We start from the raw sequence: 11,523 nt of genomic DNA, 5'->3' as shown, positions 1-11,523 counted from the left end.
AGGCCCCAGAAGTTAGACATCTTTTAGTAGAGAATTTCCCATGAAGCCTTGTGCCAGGGAAAAGCAGGGAAAGATGTACTATCTGAGGAGATGTACTATCCCAGATAGTACTATCAATCAGGAGACTACATTTTCATGGGGAGAAAGATAAATCTTTGAACTTACATCATGTAATGGCAATAACAGGAAAGTCTGACACCAGGTAGCAACAGTAACACTGAGGTAGAGAAGAGCAAAGCTGAAGAAGACAACCAGGGGACAGTTGCATAATGGAATTAGGAGGATGCTGAGCCAAAGCAAGAATGTTTGTTCACCTATGAGGATGTCCTTGTATGATAAGAAATGCTATATTTAGTTTGAATAGTTTATACATTTATTTTTTAGTGAGATGTTATATGTGAAATGCTTGTCAGAGTGTCTGGCCCATAAGATCCCCTTTACCGTTTAGATCTAAGATGGCGTCCAAAGTCTTCTATGTTGGGAAGATGGTGGAATCATACAGGCACCCTTAAGAATGTAGCTGAATGTGTTGTTGGGAGGCGGAGCTTGGTCAGAAGCAGCAAGCCATGGAAAGATGACCCAGAAGTGTTTGTTTCCCTTTCTGGTTCATTTCCTTCTCTTTCTGTTCCCTGGGCACCATCACATGAGTAGGCCTTTGCCTCCACGGGGGCTCTTTTGGCATACTGCTTCTGCCTTAAAGCAGCCAGCCATAGACTAAAACCATTGATTGGAATAAATCTCTCCTCCTTCAAGTTGGTGGCATTGGTTATTTTATCCTGGTGATGAGGAAAGTGACTAAGACAGGCATTTAGGGATGCTGGCTGCTCCAGTGTCTGTCATAGTTGTTAGTAGTAGGTTCTGCATTTGTGAAAATCCAAATAAGCCCTGGAGCTATCTTTAAATGACTGATTTGTGTGACTCTGCAGTGACATTCATTGTGTACAGCTTCAGACTGGGAAGTGGGAGGAAAGGCTGAAGGCTGAATTGGGGACATTGGGAAACACCTACCTCCTCCATAAAGATCAAGTTACCTTGTGGAAGAGTTTACTTTGCCTTTATTGAGTTTTCTTCATAACTTTTTATGATGAGAACTATTATTCCTGATTTATACAGAAGGAATTTGAGGTGCAGGGACATTATATATGTTCAGGCAGGGGTTGCTGAGCTAAAAAATGATGGACCCAGTAGTCTGAAAATGGTGTTCATTTTCATTTTCTTTTCCTTTTTGGTACTGGACATTGAACTCCCGACCTGGCATTTGTCAGCCAGGTGTTTTTGCACTGAGCTAAATCCCTGGTCCTGGGCTCATTTTTTAAACCCAAAACTTATAATCCTTCAGTGAACTAAGTGGCAAAAGATGTTAATTTAGAGAAAAATCAAACACTGAAGGAGGTCATTTATTTTTGTGTATGAAAAAATTTCATGGTCATGGTATTTTCTAAAAGCCATAGGAACTTAGGTCTGAGACATTCTTCTTGCCTCTCTCCTCTCCTTTCTTCTTGAGGGAGTGGGCTCATGATGTAAAAAGTTGCACTTTATGCATCATGGGAGGGACACGGCCATTCTTTACCAGGACTTCAGAATTGCTATGACCATCATGTGCCTGTTCCTCTTCCTCCCACTTTTTGGGTAATTTTTATTTTAAAGAGAGTAAAACAAAGCAAAACAGAATATAGCCAATCAAAACAAAACAGTGTAAATGACACAGGATTATTTTTTTTTATTTAAGAGGAAAAAGAGAAAAACACAAAGCAAACCAAAGTGGTGTAAGGGTACATGTAATACAGAACAACAAAAAAACAAAACAAAACAAAACAACCCAAAAAAGGACACAAACAAACAAACAAAAACATAACAGTAAGAAATCACCTGTTAGTAGATTACATATTATCATCTTGAAAATAGTTCCTCAAATCACAGTATCAAAGAATACAAGGTGGACATTCAAACAGGGAGACTGCAAACAGCTGTGTTCAATGATCCAAAAACATTGATATAGTCAGCTATTTAACACCCCTAAACACACTTGCTGTTATATCCGTTAGAGCTCTTTTTCCTTTTTTTTTCTTCCCCTCTCTTTTTTACAACAAAATTTACAAATTTTGGATTTTATTATTCCTTAGGGCTTATTACTTTTTTTGGGGGGGGAAGAATACAGTCAAATATGGCAAAACAAAGCTGTCAGTCAATACCAAGGATAGACATAGCACATGGTGTAGAACAGAGTACAAGTTTATCAACAATGGTTATCAACGTTGTCCCTTGTTTTCTTAAAAAGAATTGTCTATCTCATTAGATATTATAAAGTTGGACAAAACAGTAGAGAACAAGACCAATAAAACTTAGGCATTATAAACATTACAGGACTTCCAAAGAAGACAATAGTCAAACCAGAATGGGTATCTTAGTGAACCTTATTGTCTTCAAAGTAGTTGCCTATGTCTTCAAACTTGATACTATCATATAGAATGGAACAGAGTCTAATCAGTCAAAACAAGATCGTGGGAGTACTACAGGACTTCAAAACAAGTTAATAGGAAATCAAAAAGAGTTACTATTTATATATCCTAATTTTTTGAATTTTTTCTTTAATTAAGACAAACATAAGAAATGACTAAATAATTTTTTTAAAACAATAAGGGGGAGATTGAGATAAAACAGGACATAACAATATAACAATAGAGGTCACAGCATGACTGTTTCAACAACCTAGTACTTCACCACCATATAACCTGACTTAATAGTAGTTACCATAGTGTCTTTTTCCTTGAAATATTTGGATAAAACTTCATATACTCTAGCTTCAAATATTTTCATATCAAGAAGCCCAGAATAAAGCCTTTCTAATTAATGAGTGAAAACTTTATAAGGCTCCAAGGCCACCTAATGGGGAATCATGATTACCACATATTTTTATATATTTGAATCATTACTTACATTAGGGAAACTATTCGGTATTCACACATGCGAGATTGATTTATTTCACTTATGAGTATGGTCTCAAGCTGCGCCCATTTATTGATAAATATCTCAATGTGATCCTTCTTTATAGCTGAATAATACTCCATTGTATAGAAATACCACAACTTTTTTATCCATTCCTCAGTTGATGGACACTTGGGTTGTTTCCAAGATCTGGCGATTACAAATTGTGCTGCTATAAACATAGGTGCACATATATCACTGTGGTATGATGCTTTCAGTTCTTCTGGGAATATGCCTAGAAGTGGAATAGCTGGAATAAATGGGATTTCCAGTCCCAACTTTTGGGAAATCTCCAGACAGATCTCCACAAAGGCTGTACCAGTCTACACTCCCACCAGCAGTGCAGGAGAGTTCCTTTTTCCCCACAGCCTCTCCAGCATTTGTTGTCGGTTTTCTTGATCCTGGCCATTCTTTCAGGAGTGAGATGGTATCTCAGTGTGGTTTTAATTTGCATTTCTCTAATGACCAATGATGATGAGCATTTTTTCATGTATTTATTTGCCATTTGCATTTCTTCATCTGAGAATTGCATATTCATCTCAGATGCCCATTTTTGGATTGGATCTTTGAATTTTGGAGGTCTGAGTTTCTTTAATTCTTTATATGTTTTAGACAAGAGTCCCTTGTCTGAGAGAGAGTTCACTAAAATCTTTTCCCAGTTTGTGGGTTTTCTTTTCACTATGCTGGAGATTTCTTTTGACATGCAGAAACTTTTTAATAAGAAGTGGTCCCAGTTATTGATTCTGGGAGGTATTTCCCGTGCGGTTTGAGTCCTGTTCATGAATTCTTTACCTACTCCTATGTCTCCAAGGTTTCTACCCAATTTGTCTTCCAATAGATTTAGTGTTTCTGTTTTAATATTCAGATCTTTGACCCATTTAGATTTTAATTTAGTACATGGTGATAGACATGGGTCTAGCTTTAGTTTTTGGCAAACGGAGAGCCAGTTTTTCCAGCACCATTTATTAAAGAGACTGTCGTTCTTCCAGTGAACCTGCTTGGCTCCTTTATCAAAGATAAGGTGGTTGAGTGTGTTCGTAGTTGTGGTTGTATCTTCTAATCTATTCCACTGATCTTCGGCTCTGTTTTGATTCCAATACCATGTTGATTTTACTACTGTTGCTTTGTAGTATAACTTCAAGTCAGGGATTGTGATGCCTCCTGCTTTGTCTTTGCTGCTTAGAATTGCCTTTGCGATTCTAGGTCTCTTCTGGTTCCAGATGAAATTTAGGAGTGATTTCTCTAGATCTATAAGGTATGTTGATGGTATTTCTATTGGGATTGCATTGAATCTGTATAACAGTTTTGGGAGAATGGCCATTTTCACAATGTTTGTTCTTCCTATCCATGAGCAAGGGATGTCTTTCCATTTTCTGAGATCATCTTCAATTTCCTTTTTCAGTGTATTATAATTTTCACTGTATAAGTCTTTCACTTCTTTCATAAGAGTAATTCCTAAATATTTCATTTTTTGCTTGCTAATGTGAATAGTCCAGTTTCCCTTATTTCCCTCTCTGTAATTTTGTTGTTCGTGTATAGGAATGCTATTGATTTCTGAGTATTGATTTTGTATCCAGCCACATTACTGAATTTATTTATTGTATCTATGAGTTTTTCAATGGAGTTTAGGGGGTCTTCTATGTAGAGTATCATGTCATCTGCAAACAATGATAATTTAACTTCTTCTTTTCCTATCTTTACCCCTTTTATTTCTCTTTCTTGCCTAATTGCTCTGGCTAGTACTTCCAGTACTATATTAAATAGGAGTGGTGATAAAGGACATCCTTGTCTTGTGCCCGATTTTAAAGTAAAGGCTTTCAATTTTTGGCCATTTAGTATGATGCTGGCTGTTGGTTTGTCATAAATGGCCTTTATTATATTGAGGTAAAGACCATTTATTCCAATTTTCTGTAAAGTTCTTACCATGAATAAGTGTTGGACCTTATCGAAGGCTTTTTCTGCATCTATAGAAATGATCATGTGATTCTTAGTTTTGGCTTTATTGATATGGTGGATTACATTTATTGATTTGCGTATGTTGAACCATCCTTGCATTCCTGGGATGAATCCCACTTGGTCATGGTGTATAATCTTCTTGATGATTTGCTGGATCCTATTTGCCAATATTTTATTGAGGATTTTTGCATCTGTGTTCATTAGGGAGATCTGTCTATAGTTCTCCTTTATAGTTGGGTCTTTCTCAGGTTTTGGTACTAGAGTTATATTTGCTTCCAGGAATGACTTAGGAAGGATTGCTTCCCTTTCAATTTCATTGAATAGTTTGAGGAGTGTCGGCATTAGGTCTTCTTTATATTTCTTGTAGAATTCTGCAGTGAATCCATCTGGGCTTGGGCTCTTCTTGGTGGGTAAGGCCTTAATTACATTTTCAAGTTCACTACCAGAGATTGGGTTATTCAACAGTTTTATATCCTCTTGATCTAGTTGTGTTACTTCATATGTTTCTAAGAATCTGTCTATTTCTTCTGTGTTATCAAACTTTTGAGAGTAGAGGTTTTCGAAATAGGTGTTGATGATCCTCTGTATTTCTATTGGGTCTGTAGTGATTTCTCCTTTTTCATTTCTTATTGCATGAATTTGAGCTTTTTCTTCCCTTTTTAAAATAAGATTGGCTAGGGGCTTATCGATTTTATTTATTCTTTCAAAGAACCAACTCTTTGATTCGTTGATTCTTTGGATTGTTTTCTGAGTCTCTATTGCATTGATTTCTGCTCTGATTTTTATAATTTCCTCTCTTCTTTTGGCTTTGGGCTTGACTTGCTCTTCTTTTTCTAGCTGTTTGAGGTGTAGCATCAAGTTATTTATTTGTATTCGTTCTGTTTTCCTGATGTGGGAACTCAGTGCAATAAATTTTCCTCTCAGAACGGCTTTCATTGCATCCCACAGATTCCGGTAAGTTGTATCTGCATTTTCATTTTCTTTTAGGTATTGTTTAATTTCTTCCTTAATTTCTTCTGTGACCCACTGATTACTCAAGAGTGTGTTATTTAGTTTCCATGTGTTTGCGGAATTTTTGCAGTATCTTTTGTCATTAATTTCTAATTTCAGAGCGCTATGATCCGATAATATGCAAGGGATGATTTCAACTCTTTTGCATTTGCTTAAATATGTTCTGTGAGCTAATATATGGTCTATTTTAGAAAATGATCCATGTACTGCTGAGAAGAATGTGTATTCTGATGTTGTTGGGTGGAACATTCTGTATATGTCTATCAAACCCATTTGTTCAAAGGTGTGATTCAGTTCTGTTATTTCTTTGCTCATTTTCTGTCTGGTTGATCTGTCCCTTGGTGTCAGTGGTGTATTAAGGTCTCCTGTTACAATTGTGTTACTGATAATTTGAGTTTTCATTTCTGTTAATAATTGTTTTATATAATTGGGTGCTCTGGAGTTTGGTGCGTATATATTTAAGATAGTTATCTCTTCCTCTTGGAGTTTTCCCCTTACGAGTATGTAGCGACCTTCTTTGTACTTTATGGTCATTGTTGGTTTAAAGTTCACGTTGTCTGCAAACAGAATGGCTACTCCTGCCTTTTTTTGGATTCCTGCTGCATGAAGAATTGTTTTCCATCCTTTGACTTTCAGTCTGTGAGTATCCTTCTGGGTTAGATGGGTTTCCTGTAAACAGCATATGGTTGGATTTTGTTTCTTGATCCATTCTGCTAGTCTGTTTCTTTTGATTGGTGCATTGAGACCATTTACATTAACGGTTATTACTGTTAAATGCTGGTCAATTGTAGGAATGTTATCTCTCTGCTGTTGCATCTTTATCTTTCTGTTCTGTTTAATTATTTGCTTTGCTTAGTGGTTTTTTCCTTTGTGTATCTAAACTGTCTTTCAATATTTTTTGCAGGGTTGGTTTGGTGTTCATGAAGTTCTTCAGCTGTTCTTTGTCATGGAAGTATCGTATTGCACCATCTATTTTGAATGATAGTTTTGCAGGATATATCAGTCTAGGTTGGAAATCATTTTGCTTTAGGATCTGGAATACTTCACTCCATGCTCTTCTTGACTTTATCGTTTGTGCTGAGAAGTCTGCTGTGATTCTGATAGGTTTTCCTTTATAAGTGATCTGTCTTTTCTCTCTGACAGCTTTTAATAATCTAGTCTTGTGTTGGATTTCTGGGATGGTGATTATTATATGTCTGGGTGTAGTTTTATTTTGGTTATGACTGTTTGGAGTTCTATATGCTTCACTGATCCTGATGTCAGTTTCTGATCTCATGCTTGGGAAATTTTCAGCTATTACTTCTCTAAATATCCTCCTGACATCCTTCATGTTGTCTCCCTCTCTTTCATTAATCCCTATCATTCTTATGTTATTCTTCTTTGCATCATCTTGCAGTTGTTGCATTGTTGTTTCCTGATTCCTTGTTATTTTCAAAAGATCTTTCCTTTCCTGTTCACTAGCTGCAATCCTGTCTTCAAGGTCTGAAATTCTATCTTCACTTTCATTAAGGTGGTTTTTACAACTTTCAGTGGAGTTTTTTATTTCCTGTATATCTCTGTGCATCTGCATTATGTATTCTGTTTGTTTCTTATATTGCTCGTCTAGGGATTCTATCTTTTTGTTTAGTTCCTCCAATTTTTTATCTGTGTTTTCTTTAGATATATTTAGAATCTCTTTCATTTCTTTTATCATTTCTTCTTTTATCTGGGAGATTATTTCGAGTTTGAATTTCTTTAAAGCTTCCTGGAGTTGCTTGTCAATTTCAGTGGCTATTGTGTCCGATATATGAGGTGGATGGGATATATTTTCTTCTATATACATCGCTCCTAGGGTTTCTTGAGATGGGCTGGAGGTTTGAGGTTGTAATTTGGTCTTTCATTTTTTCATTTTCCTATATTTCTGTGTTTCAAGTGTTATTTGAAAGCTTCCTCAGGATCTGTTGAAAATCCCCTTCTATGTTTGGAGCTACTGATACTCTGGCACCATGCTACCCCAAGCCATTGGGCCTATAGAACCTGTGGCCCTCCTCTGCCTGCTCAGAACTCCGCAGTTCTAGAACAAGCTGGGCCTCAGGGACACTGTGCGCCCACCTGCCCCTTGGAAGCTCCACAGTTCTTCAATCGCAGCCAGGTTAGGGTACTCACCTCAGGCCACAGTGCCTCAGGAACCTGTGGACCCTCCTTGGTTGCAGAGATATCCACAGTCCTCCAGACACATGGAGAGGCCGGTGAGGGCACCCCAGATCTGCCCAGCTCCTCCTCTGCAGACCTATGGCCAGGCGTGGCAGCTAAACAGGCTGGGCTAGGCTGGTAGTGTGAGCCAGCCCACCTATGGGGAGCTCAGCAGGTCTCCAAGTGAAGCCAGAATGGGGAGGCTGATGTGGAAGCCTCAAACCCACCTCTCCCCTTCACTGCACCTGGAAGCCTGGGGGAACTCCAGCAGTCTGGGCAGAGATATCCAGAGTCCTCCAGACACACAGAGAGGCCGGTGAGGGCACCCCAGATCTGCCCAGCTCCTCCTCTGCAGACCTATGGCCAGGCGCGGCAGCTAAACAGGCTGGGCTAGGCTGGTAGTGTGAGCCAGCCCACCTATTGGGAGCTCAGCAGGTCTCCAAGTGAAGCCGGAATGGGGAGGCTGATGTGGAAGCCTCAAACCCACCTCTCCCCTTCACTGCACCTGGAAGCCTGGGGGAACTCCAGCAGTCTGGGCGGAGATATCCAGAGTCCTCCAGACACGTAGAGAGACTGGTGAGGGCACCCCAGATCTGCCCAACTCCTCCTCTCATGACACAGGATTTCAAAAAAAGATAATAGGAAATCAACAATGGTTACCATAATACCTCTTGCTGTCCTCAAAATAGCTGCCCATAACTTCAGGCTGTAAAAATTAAATAAAAAAGAACAGAATAGACCAATAAAAGCAAAACAATAAATGCAGTAAAGGATTTCAAAACAAGATAGTAAATCCAAAGTGGTTACCATACTGTATCTGTGTTAATTTTTTTTCTTATATTTTTTTGTCTTTTTCTTTTTTTTTGGTACCAGGGATCGAACTCACTACTGCCTGCTTGCAAGGCAGGCGCTTATGCCACTGAGCTAAATCCCTAGCCCCTGTATCTGTTATCTTTGAAATAGCTGCTTATGCCATAGAATATAATAAAATCAAATGAGACAAAACTAAATAAAACCCAACTCAATAAAACAATGAAAATAATACAGGACTTCAAAGCAAGACCACAGGGAATTAACAATGGCTATCACCTTCTGAAGGAGATCCCCCATAGATACTACATTGTGTACTGTGATCCTCTGAATAGATTATCCCACTGCTGGCTTTATGCCTACAAAGTCAGTGAAACACTAAACACTACAAGCATTAGGTTGTGTTTCACCTCAAAAGTTATCATCGCAGCCTGTGTTTCTCTGGATCAGAGGGTCACTTACAGTGGTGGGGGGAGGTGGGGTTTGGCTCTTCTTGTCTCCCAGCCCATGTGCCAGAAGGGGCTGGCGTCTAGTTCTCCCCTCTGCAGCCCACACATGGCATTGACTTGCAGGGAGGGCTTGCTGTTTGGTGACTTTTATTTTCCTCTTCTTCAGTCCATGAATGGTGCTGGCTCACAGGAAAAGCCTGGTGTCTGGATCTCCCCGCACCAGCGCACTGAAGACACCAGCCACGTAAGCTCCAGCCACAAAACCTAGACGGGCCTTCCATGTTATGATGGTGACATACAGCAAAGGCCGGCACACAGCCACATAGTGGTCATAGGCCATGAGAGCCAGGAGGTAGCAGTCGATGGAACCAAAGAAGGTGAAGAGGAAGAACTCAGCTACACAGCGAGAGTAGGACAAAGCCGCCCCATGCTGCAACAACACAGCCATCATCTGAGGGACAGTGACAGAGGAGTAGAAGATGTCTGTCAGAGACAGGTGACTCAGAAAGAAGTACATCAGGGTGTGGAGCTGGCGATCCACGTGGATCAGAATGATCATCCCCCCAAGTTCCCCATTACAGTGAGGATGTAGAGCGATAAAAACTAGAGGAAGAGAGGGAACCCCCACTCCGGAAAGTCAGTGAAGGCAATCAGCAGGAACTCTGTCACTAGGGTGAGGTTCGTGCCTGCCATGCAGACTCTGGTACCTGAGAAGGCAGGGATGAGAAGCAAGTTAGGAAACTCTGAGTGAGATTTGCCTGAATTGCTAGTTTGCATTTATTTATTTATTTTTAATCGGTAGCAGGGATCAAACTCCCATGCTCACAAGGCAGGCACTTATGCTGCTGAGCTAAATTCCCAGTCCCTAGTTTGCATTTATTGAAGGTGTGCACAACATATGTCCGAGATGATTGGCATAAACCCTACCTTCACAGCAGTTCTGTAACAGTCATCTCTGTATTGTAAATAAATAAATAAGATTCAGGTAAACATTTGCAGCATATGACTGTGCGTTCTCCAGTTTCTACTAAGCAGCTGTCTGAGTCTGGCAAGCTGGAGACCACTTGGAGACACTCTTCCCTCTGGTTCCAGTAGGCACTGCCACAGGGCTGCCCCGACCTTCTGTACCACCACACTGACCATCTCAGGACCCCACCACTCTTTCTCTGTGACCTGGCTCATCTGCTATTTCCCAATTGGTTCGTTTCATGTTAGGATTAATACAACAGCCAAAAGCAGTGGCTCTCCCAGCCTTCTTCTGCTCGTTTCTCACCAGTGTTTGCTCCTTTAACTGAAATCTGCCCCGGCACTGCATCATGGGTGGGATGTCACTCGGACTCCTCTGTCAGCAGCAACGTCCTCACCCTGACCCCTGAGCCTGCTTCCTCACGGCCCTTTTACTTCTCATCTCACACCCAGTGGCCCATTGGCCTTCCACAACCTTTCCAGCCATGTGAAGTTACATCAGCAGCTCCACCAGCCCCCACATTCTTCCCCTCTGCACAGTGAGCAGAGCACCCCTGCTCCCTAGGATCCATGTGCTTCCAACCACCAGGTTCTGCCTGACCATCAGCTACTTTCCAGCCTCTACCCACAGGGTGCTTCTTTTTTTGCTCCATCAGTCTTTCCCATCAGTGTTACTTGACCTGGATGTTCAGAGCATTGCAGGGCTTATTACACTTATGTGGAATAAGTTTTCAGATGAGACAGAATCACTGCGAAAAGGGATAGTTTCTTACACATGTTCAAGAGATTACTTTTATCTTTTGAAAGTCTTTAACTACTGGAAATGTTTGGAGTGTAGATACTTGCTAGGGAGCAACCCACTTAGGATCCCTTTTGTGTCTTTCTCAGACAGAAGCTCTGGTTCTCTCAACAAATATATTCTGCTCTTATAAACTCCATCATTCCTAAAATTCATTCTTCAATTTTAGATAATACAGGCTCATACTGGATAACTAGTAGGCTGGAAGTTTCCTATCCCTATATACTTTGAATGTCTTCCACCAAGATCATCAGACAGAGGACCAATCTGGGAAGGACCATGCACTGTGATCCTGTCAGCTCCTTCCACCATCAACACAATAGGACAGGACTTTTGAATACACCACACCAGACTCAAGCCCTGGAAGCCAGAGAC

General features: G+C 40.2%; 1 pseudogene; it reads right to left on the bottom strand.

The window, feature by feature from the left end:
• Positions 1-9,567: 9,567 nt before the first annotated feature.
• LOC111755306 (olfactory receptor 9Q1-like) lies at positions 9,568-10,076 on the bottom strand (annotated as a pseudogene).
• Between the last annotated feature and the right edge of the window lie 1,447 nt (positions 10,077-11,523).

This window comes from Cavia porcellus, unplaced genomic scaffold (assembly GCF_034190915.1).
Source record: "Cavia porcellus strain 051 isolate PalLab524CR breed Dunkin Hartley unplaced genomic scaffold, mCavPor4.1 scaffold_17, whole genome shotgun sequence".
Classification (NCBI taxonomy): domain Eukaryota; kingdom Metazoa; phylum Chordata; class Mammalia; order Rodentia; family Caviidae; genus Cavia; species Cavia porcellus.
This window is presented reverse-complemented; position numbering and strand designations above follow the sequence as displayed.